Here is an 11759-nt window from a genome sequence, read left to right as displayed (position 1 = left end):
TTAGGATATTCTTTCACCAAATCCTATCGCTGCCCTGGTTTCATTTGGTAGTTTTATATGATGATAAGTACATGAAGAATATAGGAATGCCGAGTATAAGTTGACTAATATTATAGTCATACGATGCTACAGTTTTTCGTTTAGTGAAGCGCACTTCTTCTTCTGCTTGTAACTTCTGCTTTTCGCTATCTTGCAAGTAACTTTATAAGCTCTGACAAAGAAGAAATATGTATATCTCAGTTATTTCTGTAAAAAAAAGAGGGAATTCGACTGGAGTGTAGAAAACCACACGTAACCTTTTAAATCAATAATGGGAAAGCGTTGTCACCTTTCATATATAGGTAATTACATCTGTTTGTAGGCATGGAAGAGGTTCTGAAGATTCCACCACATCTGACGCAGACAATGTAATGCAGCATCTTCGAGGTGGTACATGTGGATCTGTTTTCTTCACACAGTGAATACATAAATCTTGGGATCTGAAACATATTTTTCATGTTAATCAAACGTTTCCGTGAGTTTATTAGTTATGTTTCTCCACGCAGAGAAAGTATAGATCGATTTTTTAAATTCTGTCCATCCTTAGTCACGATGCTACAGTCCAGAAAATGCTACAATAGCAAAAGCTTACTCGAAATAATTATTCAGTGTGATGGCTGCGTTTGCAGTGTAGACTCTTATCTGTCGTTATCAGATGTCGTACAATTATTTCATTAAAATTTATGAAAGCTTGACGGGGCGTCACATGGGGATATGTATCTTCGACAACTAATAATCATAGTGCTTTTCTTTCAATCTTTTGTCAAATTTCTCTTAATAATGACCACCAGTTTCGTTCAAATTTCGACCATCCTCAGATCTGTAAAAGCAAATAAAATATATGCTGAGTTTTATCAAAAATAACTAATTTAAAAAAATACACGACAAATATAAAAATGTATAACAGACAACCTATGAGCTAACGTACTGTGCGCACTTTCCGTAAGTAACTAACTTGCATAGTCAAAAAATCAGGAATGCAAAGGAGTAGAGGCAAACATGTTAGGAGGTGTCGCTCTGTCTATGTCTTATATCAAAATGATGAAGTCACTGCGTTAAAACTAAATCGTTGCAAAGATAAAATAAAGTACTGGACAGTGTAGGAAACCAGAATGGAAAAGAATTTCGCAGTCTACATCTAGAAGACTTTTCATTATACTTGGAAAGTGATGTACTCCTTTTGCGTGTATGCACCTCAGTTTTCAAAAAAATGTTCAAATAGCTCTGAGCACTATGGGACTCAACTGCTGTGGTCATTAGTCCCCTAGAACTTAGAACTACTTAAACCTAACTAACCTAAGGACATCACACACATCCATGCCCGAGGCAGGATTCGAACCTGCGACCGTAGCAGTCGCACGGTTCCGGACTGCGCGCCTAGAACCGCGAGACCACCGCGGCCGGCACCTCAGTTTTATTATTATTATTATTATTATTATTATTATTATTTATGAAGATGCGTACAGCACATCGAAATAGTAGGTCACTCTACGATTACACCTGGTATCATATAGACGTGTATGTACGTCATATGTGTGTTTCATATTAGTTACGTTATGTCAGACTTAACGTGACGTTTGAAATTTTAACGAAATTGTTAATCACTGTTTAGGAAAATGCAAAAATAGATTGTAATGAAGATGTTAGTGTACTGATATCTTCCTTATCACTGCCAGTACAAATCAATCTCATCCGTCTTTTGCGTCTCGTGCAAAACTCCTGGAGACGTTGTGACAGATGGATTATCGGCTTACGAGATTTCTGCACGAGCCATCAGGTTCTGAGAATACATGCCCTGTGTTTCAGACAACGTCACTTCGCTGTCAAATTTCAGCTCTTAGAATGTGTATTGGCTTAACTGGTTCAACATTGCTTCTGGAATATATCCCCAATGTAATTATTATTTTTTCTAAATCGCTTCAATAAGTTACCTTATATTAACACTATGATTCCCGTGTTTGAATAGGTCTAGTAAAAACTAATAAAACTCCAGTTCAGACACCTACTAAGATTAAAACACAGTTATTTTAGAAGAGATATTAATTCCATGTTAGTCGTGCTTTAGACACGCAGATGAGATAATACTGTCCATAAGACGCTCCAGTATCCGTGTGAAGCGTGAGAATGACGATCTCAACGTTGGCGATACCATTCAGTTGCGATCCTTGTAACAACAGCAGACAAAATGAAGGATAGGGTTTATGTTCCTTCGTCGACAAAGAGGTCATTATAGAACGAACACTATCTCATAAATGGACAAGAATGGAAAAGGAAATTGATTATGATCATATTTAACAAACAATTGTGACGTAAAATTAGAGGAAACCTGAATTACGAAGACCAGACTGGAATTTGAACCTCACACCTCTCAAATAAGAACATTTAAGTTGATTTAAAAAAAGAATCCTTAAGCTAAACAGAATTGGAGTAGTTCTCTCTATGTAATGTCATTCCTAATGAGGCGCTTGAGAGGGAGTATTTGCTCCCAACTGTGTTGACATTCGGGTTAATATTTTCACACCCATATGATGTTTGACAGCGTCGATGGAATACGAATGATTAAAGCCTGTCTTTGAATTACGAGTGGCATTATATATTACAAAATGAAATGTGGAGTAAACCAAAGCATACCAACAAAAGTCTGAACTTAAGCTTCTTCCTATTTAATACGAAGTTAATTATGTTGTCAGGACAATTTTAAATCAAACTTAGAACAAAGTGATGCAGATAATGTGACATCGAAATTATGAACTAATAATAGAGTGAAACCACCAAATGTTTAAACTAATTAATAAAATTAGTATGATAATGGTAAAGGAGATATATTGTGAGAATATTTCAATCCGGAATAAATTCACATATTTTTCAAACTTTCATTAGTGAGAAAATCTCCTGATAACTGACTGAAATTGCTAGAAGAAAAGTCGAAGAGGAGACTTCTATTTTTTCTGCAGGACGCTACTCTGTGAAACATTTAATTAGGCTGTAATATAATACAGGTAAATGAAAAAGTATAATAATTACAAGAATTGGCTTTATTTCTAATTCAGGACCTAAAGACTAATTTATATGCAAACATTGCTTGCGTTTGAGGTACTGAAGGATTTTGACTACAAAAAATTAAGGAGCAACGTTTGCTTCAACGAATTTCATTTTTTAATGGAACGTCATTTTAACTCACATTGGTGCTTTTCTACCTTCAGCTGATGTATTAAGGTTGCACTGAAAACTGTACGCCCTTAGATATTACATAACTCTGAAACACACTACATTCAAAATTTGCACAATAATCATGGCAATTAGACTAATATAGTTATTACTCCGTTAGCCTCACTACACTACAACAATCCCGATATCAAATACAAATTGCCAAGAGCAAGACTAACACTTTTGAAAGAGAAGAATGTTTGTAAACAAATACCGAAAATTTATGAGTGATGAAGTTTTCCTGGAAGTAGGCATGCTTGTCTGGAATGCAGCGTTGCATGGAAATAACATGTGGAAGATAAACTACTCAAACAAGAATAAAAATAAGCTTTTGAAATGTAATGTTAGAGGAGAATGCTGAAGAATTGATTACTTGTTCGAATAACTAAGGAAAAGTTGGTTTTGCTATGGTCTTCACTCCGAAAACTGTTTTAATGCAGCTCTCCAAGCTAATGTGTTATTTCCAAACCTCTTCGTCTCTGTATACATACTGCAACTTACATCCTTCTGAATCTACTTATTGATCAAATAAGTGGTTCAAATGGCTCTGAGCACTATGGGACTTAACTTCTAAGGTCAACAGTCCCCTAGAACTTAGAACTACTTAAACCTAACTAACTTAGGGACATCGCACAGAACCATGCCCGAGGCAGGATTCGAACCTGCTACCGTAGCGGTCGCGTAGTTCCAGACCGTAGCGCCTAGAACCGCTCGGCGACCCCGGCCGGCCTACTTATTGTATTCATCTCTTTGTCTCCCTCTGCAATTTTTAACCCCACGCTTCCCTTCAGTACTAAACTGGTGATCCATTGATGACTCAGAATGTGTCCTATCAACCGACACCTTGAAACTCCCTGGCACTTTAAAACTATGTACCGGACGGAGACTCGAACTCGGGACCTTTACCTTTCATGGGAAAGTGCTCTACCATCTGAGCTACCCAAGCACAACTCACGACCCGTTCTCACAGACTTAATTCCGCCAGTACCTCGTCTCCTACTTGTGAGAACGGGTCGTGAGTCGTGCTTGGGTAGCTCAGATGGGGCGGGCACGGTAACTAAGCGTGTTCGATCGGACGGTCTACCGTCTGTGATAAAAAAAAAAAAAAAAAAACCCTGAGTGAATGGGTCAACGAGGAACCTGAAGGGCTGTCATTGGGCATCCGCCCCGAACAAATAGAACGAACCATAACGAATAGAAAACGAGATCAATTTAAAAAATGGTAGAGCGCCTGCTCGTGAAAGGCAAAGGTCCCGAGCTCGAGTCTCTGTCCGGGCAGATACACAGTTTTAATCCGCCAGGAAGTTTCATAACAACGTACAATCCGCTGTAGAGTGAAAATTTCATTCTGGAACCGATACCTTATTCTAGCCAGGTTGCACCACATATTTCTTCTCTCCCCAATTCTATCCAGCATCTCTTTATTGGTTACGTGTTCTGTCCATGTAACCTTCAGCATTCTTCTGTAGCACCACATTTTAAAAACTTCTTTTCTCTTCTTGTGTAAGCTGTTTATCCTCCATGTTTCACTTCCATACGTAGCCACTCCAGACAAATACCTTCAGAGAAGACTTCCAAACACCTTAGTCTATATTCGATTTTAACAAATTTCTCGTCCTCATAAACGCTTTTTTTGCCATTCCAAATCTACATTTTATATCCTTCCTACTTCGGCGATCATCAGTTTCTTTGCTGCCCAAATGGAGAAATTCATTTACTATTTTAAGTGTCTTGTTTCCCAATCTAATTTCTTCATCATCACCTGATGCAGTTCGACGACGTGCCATTATCCTTGTTTTGTTTTTGTTGAAGTTCATTTCATATCCTCCTTTCAAGACACTGTTCATTTCGTTCAACTGCTCCTCTAAGTCTTTTGGTGTCTCTGACAGAATCACAATAAACAAGGAGAGGCACACACAGCAATCAGCTGTAATCCCATTAACTTTTGTTACTTCTGTATATCTAGATTTCGGCTATAAATGGCCATCTTCTGTGCTAAAATACAAGGAACTTACGGACTCAGAATTAATTTATTTTACATAGAATAGTAAGTAAAACAACATTTATCCAATAGCATCTATCCATTCTGGACGCTAAACCAGTTGAGTTACAATCCAACAAATTCGCGGCAGTACATGTAACCACACGATGTAACGGGTGTTTAGGCAGAAGCAAACCGAGACGGTTGTTTACAGCAAGTACAGCAGTATTTACGTCATATAGTGCAACTAACGCCTTCTATGTTACAAATTAACTAACACAGTTTCACTTCAATACAGTAGTTTAAAATCCTATTTTTTCTGTTTAGTATCTAAAATCAAGAGCATATTCACACATTACTTTGAAATTCAAGAAATGCCAACTTACAACGTGCAAACTCATAACTTTGTTGCGAAGCGATCCACCAAAATCTAAGCAAAGGATCATTAATAGGTTCATAGAGCTGTCTTATACATCACTTTAAAAAAATTTAAAAAATTAAGTAACTGAAAGGATTTTGTTGAATATCGTCTTGATAAAATACAGATACATACCAGCTTGAAATTCGTCAGAAGCTAAAACCAGGCATTCTTACTCATATCACAGTGGTTAAATGATTGACTAAATATTTAATATAAAAGTAATATAAAACTCTTTACAAACAATTTTTATGAAGGTCTGTCAATATCATTGTAACATAATGAAGATCAACATGATAAGGCTGATTTAACCAGGTGCATTTATTAAAACATGCAAACCCCCATTATTGACGTAAAATTTCATACATACCTGCATTACACTGTATGCGGAAAGACGATAAAACAAATTATCATGATACCTAGCGTTTAAGGCTAAGAATTGAGTAGGGACTCACTTGTTTAGTGGTGAAATAGATATAGCATTGCTTTGTACCAACAAATTGGAAGACAAAAATATTCATTAATAATAATGAGTTACGTTCTCACATACTACCATGCCAAGTGTTGTCTTTATACAGGCAGGGTAAAATTCCAATGCTAGACTCCTCATCGTTTAACTTTACTTGCTCTGAAACAGGAGATCGTCGAAACCAACTTTGATTCCATAATCATTCCGTTACAATTACATCGGCAAACTTTACTTCTCTCAGAAGTTTAATTACTACTCCAAATTTTTCTTTGGTTTTCTTTAGTGATTGCTCATTGTAAAGATTAAATAAGATCGAGGACAGGCTACAAAAATCACTTCTTTCTTAACTATTATTTCTCTTGCATGTCCCTCGACTCTTATAACTACCGTCTGGTTACTGAACAAGCTGCAAATAGCTTTTCGCTGCCTGTATTTTACCCCTGCTAATTTCAGCATTTCAAAGAGAATTCTCCAATAAACATTTTTAAAAGCTTTCTCTAAGGCTACAAAAGCTATAAAAGTAGATTTACCTTTCCTTAACATTAAGGAAAAGTACTAAATCAGTTCAATGAGAAACAAATACATACATTCGTCTATAGCGATCTATTCAAGCTAAAAATGGCCGCGCGGTGTAGCCGTGTGGTCTTGGGCGTCTTGTCAGGGTCCGTACGGCTCCCCCATCGGAGGTTCGAGTCCTCCCTCGGGCATGGGTGTGTATGTGCGTCGTTCTTAGCGTAAGTTAGTTTAAGTTAGATTAAGTCGTGTGTAAGCTTAGGGACTGATGACCTGTCCCATAAGACAATTTTCCAAACCAAAATTCGAAAAGCCTAAATCTCAATAACCAATGCACGTTCTCTCGGGCAAAGAGAACCGAGTTTCATACAACTACGTCTCTTCCACGGAACTATGTACATAACGTCAAAAAAGTTCATTCATATACTTCCAACAGTGAAAAAAGTGTTTTTCTATGATAAAAATCTTCTCGGCGGGTAGATGCGGTAGGTAATGTTCTGCGATGCTACTCAAATTTCCTTGAGATAAAATGAATGCTGCTCTGTAGCTGTGGTAATAATCCACTTGCCAATATTTAAATAAACAAGTGACAAATGCATGTTTATGAACTTCTAACGCTACACTTTTCAGCTGTAAGAAGACAGAAAAGAGTAAGCTAAAAGGTGGAACGATTACCCTTAAGAATAATTTATTTGTATTGACTTCAAGTGTGGAGAAGTGGGCACCAAAATTCCGCAGCGTATCCAACGAAAATCCGCAGCGCATTAATGGGCAAAGTAGTCAATCCAGATGTGCGTTAAACTGAATGCTGTTGGAGAGAGGTGGTAAATATTCAGTTGCAACATTTAAGCAAACAAGAGACGTATTTATATTATTCCGCGTCTAAATATCAGATTAGAAAATGAGAGACTAAGGTACCAGATGAGTTTTGGTTTTTGCGCAGTGAAATAATTGATAACGGGTGTAGTAGAGAGTATATGAAATTCAGACTGGCAGTAGAAAGACAAGCGCTTCTAAAAAATTGCAGTCTGTTATTATCTAATATGAGTTTGAGTGTTAAGAAGTTTTTCCTGAAGCTATTAGTCTTAAATACAGACTTACACGTGAAGAAACGAGGACGTATGCTGTTTGTGGGGGACTGTGTAGGTGTCCGGGGCGGGGGAGATTACAGAGAGAGGCCAAAACTTAAATACAGTTTGCTGGTTCAAATGGATATAGGCTGCGGTAGTTATGCACAGTTGCACAGGATACACTAGTTATCGCATCAGTATTCAGAATAAGATCATAACAACGTAACAACACACTCAAAACAGTCACGTGTATCAAGAATAAAAACGATTACCCGCACATCTTTCAAGGACTCTTAGAGGAAAATGTTTCATCTGATAGAGTTTTTTGGTGTCTTTTTACTTCGTCTATCTGTGGTAAGATACTGCAAGAGAACTTTTTTAACACACTCTAGAGCAAAATCAGCGACAGCGGTGGCGCGCTAATACAGGTTGCTACCACCTTCAAACTTTTATCATGAAGAGTGGGAAGTTCCTCTGTTTGATGATCCGAGCATAGACCTTATCACATTCGAGACAGAAACTTCAAATATTTGTTTCCGGCACAGACCATATAGACAGATACTGAATGAAGCTTCGAAGTATCACTAGTGCTTGACGCATTCTTAGAAAAATGAACAGCAATGGCAGAATGAAGTTCTAATGTATTATTAACCCTTAATTTATTCTTAGAAAAATGGACAACAGTAATCATGGTATTGTAGGAAGATATTTAAGAATGTGTTAGTAGTACAATCACTAAAATATCTGTAGTTCTAAACCAAACAAGAATACTGGATCTCTTGAGGACAAATGAAGTTGCTTTGGGAGCCGGAAAAATTACCTCCTAGGAAAGTACTATATTAAAGGTGCTAGTTGGTTCTTAATCACGCAAATACAAGTACCCGAAATTGGATAACTAAAAAATACGGTTAGAGATTTTTTGAGTATGTCTTGCATACAAAACAAGACACACTAACCTGCATTTCAAAAAGGTTGATATGGAATGATGACATCATTGCCCAAGATAAATATGGGAACATGAATGAGGTGAAGAATTAGAGTAAGGTAGGAGAGTAAGAAGGGAAAGATATACCAGTTTCAGCAGGACGATCCCTGTAAAAGACTTTGGAGTCAAAAACAAACTCGTTCTGAAGATGGTTTTACTTAGAACAAGAAACGCAGAGAATTAAAGCGTGAAAAATAGACATGACTTGTAATATTCCGAGATCGGATATACCAAGGTCATGTGATATATTGTACTTCAGGTGTATATTGCGAAATAACCTGGCAGATTAAAACTGTGTCCCGAACAGATACTCGAACTCAGGATCTTTGCCAAATGTCTCGAGTTCGAGTCTTGGTCTGACACACTGTTTTAATCTGCCAAGAAGTTTCAAATAAATTGATTGATGTAACCACACTGACGATAAAGAACAGCTGGTATATGGCAAGAGGAAAGGAGGAACGAAATGAAACTTTTGAAAAAGTACAAGTAAAATACTAGGAGAATATATTTTACAGCAAATGAACTAATAAAACATGGGGACAATGACGCCGAAGAGGTAGTAAGTAAAGGATAACACAGCAAATGAGAAAACCGGAACAGCAGGAGAAACTGACAACAAAAGAAGCTGAGAAAATATGAAAATGGGGATGTGCATTCACGTACACTTTATGTAGAGAAAGAAATAGGCAAAGACAGAAGTGTGGAGGTTGGAATAAGTTTGGAAAATCAAGAAAACAGACTGTGGAAAGCATGCGCTCACATATAATTACGTAAATATTGCTCTACTTTGAGCAAAAACAAATACTTCATCTATAACATCTAGACATGTTTCAGGGAAGTTTAACCATCGTGAGTTGGTTCATTATTTTCTTAATATTGCATATTGCAGTTGATGTAGATATCATCTACAGTACAGCTGAATATATTACTCCAGTCTCTTTTTCCGCTTCTTCACGCCCTTTTCTAAAGTGTACTTTCTACAGAAACGTAGCAGAACAAATAGGTGAATACACAATACATAGAGACATGTGCATGTTAGAAAGTACAATTTACGTAGAGGCTTGAAAAACCGGAAGCAGCAAAAAGTGGATAACTGGAGCAAAATATCTGGTGCACTTAAATAACAGACAACCACAGAAACGTCAGTGTGGGAAAAAGTACTAAGAAAATAAATGAACCGATTACTAAGGTGGAACTTCATCGAAACATGCTTGTGGGTTAAAGAAGAATAGTTCGTGTTTGCTCAAGGCAGAAACATGGTTCAGTAACTAAACACCGAAGTGGCAAAATTCATGGGATACCTTCTACTACCGAATCGGACGTCTTTTTACCCGGTGTAGTGCAGCAAATCGATGTAGCATGGACTGCGGACATATTGAATACTGCTGCCTCTATAGTTGTCCATAATTGCGTCAGTGTTGTCGGTGCAAGATTTTGTGCACGAATTGACTTCTCTCGAAGCTCGTCTGCTGCAATAGCCCATTAACGCCAGATTTCACCGCACTCTTCTAGTGGATACGTTCGTCGTATGTTCCACATTGATTTCTGAGGTTATTAAGTGCAGTGTTGCTTGTCTGTTAGCACTGACAACTCTACGCAAACGCTGCTGCTCTCTGTCGTCAACCGAAGGCCGCACTGCGTTGTTCATAGTGAGAGGTACTGCTGGAAATGTGGTATTCTCGGCACACTCTTAACACTTTGTATCTCAGGGTATTGATTTCTATGTCGATTTTCGAAATGGAATGTAACATGCGATTAGGTCCATTTACCATTCCACGTTCAAAGTCTGTTCCTTCCCACGGTACAAACGGTTCAAATGGCTCTGAGCACTATGGGACTGAACATCTGAGGTCATCAGTCCCCAAGAACTTAAAACAACTTAAACCTAACTAACCTAAGGACATCACACACATCCATACCGAAGGCAGGATTCGAACTTGCGACCGTAGCGTTCGCGCGGTTCCAGACTGTAGCGCCTAGAACCGCTCCGCCACACCGGACGGCCCTACAGTACACCATAATCATGTAGGAAACCCTTTTCATGTGAATCATCCGAGTACAAATGACAGCTCCGCCAATGCACTGCTCTTTTATACCTCTCGTACTGGTTACTATCGCAAACTGTATATGTTCCTATGACTATCCTATGAGTTTTGAAGCCAAAGCGTATATCTGAAAGCAAAAATCTCAACCACAAGACGAACAACAGCGCTTGTACAGGGTGTTGCAAAAAGGCACGGCCAAGCTTTCAGGAAACATTCCTCACACACAAATAAAGAAAAGATGTTATGTGGACATGTTTCAGGAAATGCTTAATTTCCATGTTAGAGCTCATTTTAGTTTCGTCAGTGTGTACTGCACTTCCTCGATTCACCGCCATGATTTCATACGGGATTCTCTACCTGTGCTGCTAGAACATGTGCCTTTACAAGTACGACACAACATGTGGTTCATGCACGATGGAACTTCTGCACATTTCATCCAAGTGTTCGTACGCTTCTCAACAACAGATTCGGTGACCGATAGATTGGTAGAGACGGACCAATTCCATGGTCTCCACGCTCTCCTGACCTCAACCCTCTTGACTTTCATTAATGGGGGCATTTGAAAGCACTTGTCTACGCAACCCCGGTACTAAATGTAGAGACTCTTCGTGCTCGTATTGTGGACGGCTGTGATACAATACGCCATTCTCCAGGGCTGCATCAGCGCATCATAGATTCCATGCGACGGAGGGTGGATACATGTATCCTCGCTAACGGAGGACATTTTGAACATTTCCTGTAACAAAGTGCTTGAAGTCACGCTGTTACGTTCTGTTGCTGTGTGTTTTCATTTCATGATTAATGTGATTTGAAGAGAAGTAATAAAATGAGCTCTAACATGGAAAGTAAGCGTTTCCGGACACATGTCCACACAACATATTTTCTTTCTTTGTGTGTGAGGAATGTTTCCTGAAAGTTTGGCCGTACCTTTTTGTAACACCCTGTATAACTCGGAAAAGATGCATTTGCACTTAGGAATTGTTAATTTGATCGACTGTCGCTATTGGTGACTAGAAGTGTTTCCTGTGGCTG

This window comes from Schistocerca gregaria, chromosome 1 (assembly GCF_023897955.1).
Source record: "Schistocerca gregaria isolate iqSchGreg1 chromosome 1, iqSchGreg1.2, whole genome shotgun sequence".
In the NCBI taxonomy this organism is placed as follows: domain Eukaryota; kingdom Metazoa; phylum Arthropoda; class Insecta; order Orthoptera; family Acrididae; genus Schistocerca; species Schistocerca gregaria.
The sequence above is the reverse complement of the archived record's forward strand: the minus strand, read 5'-3'. Positions refer to the sequence as shown.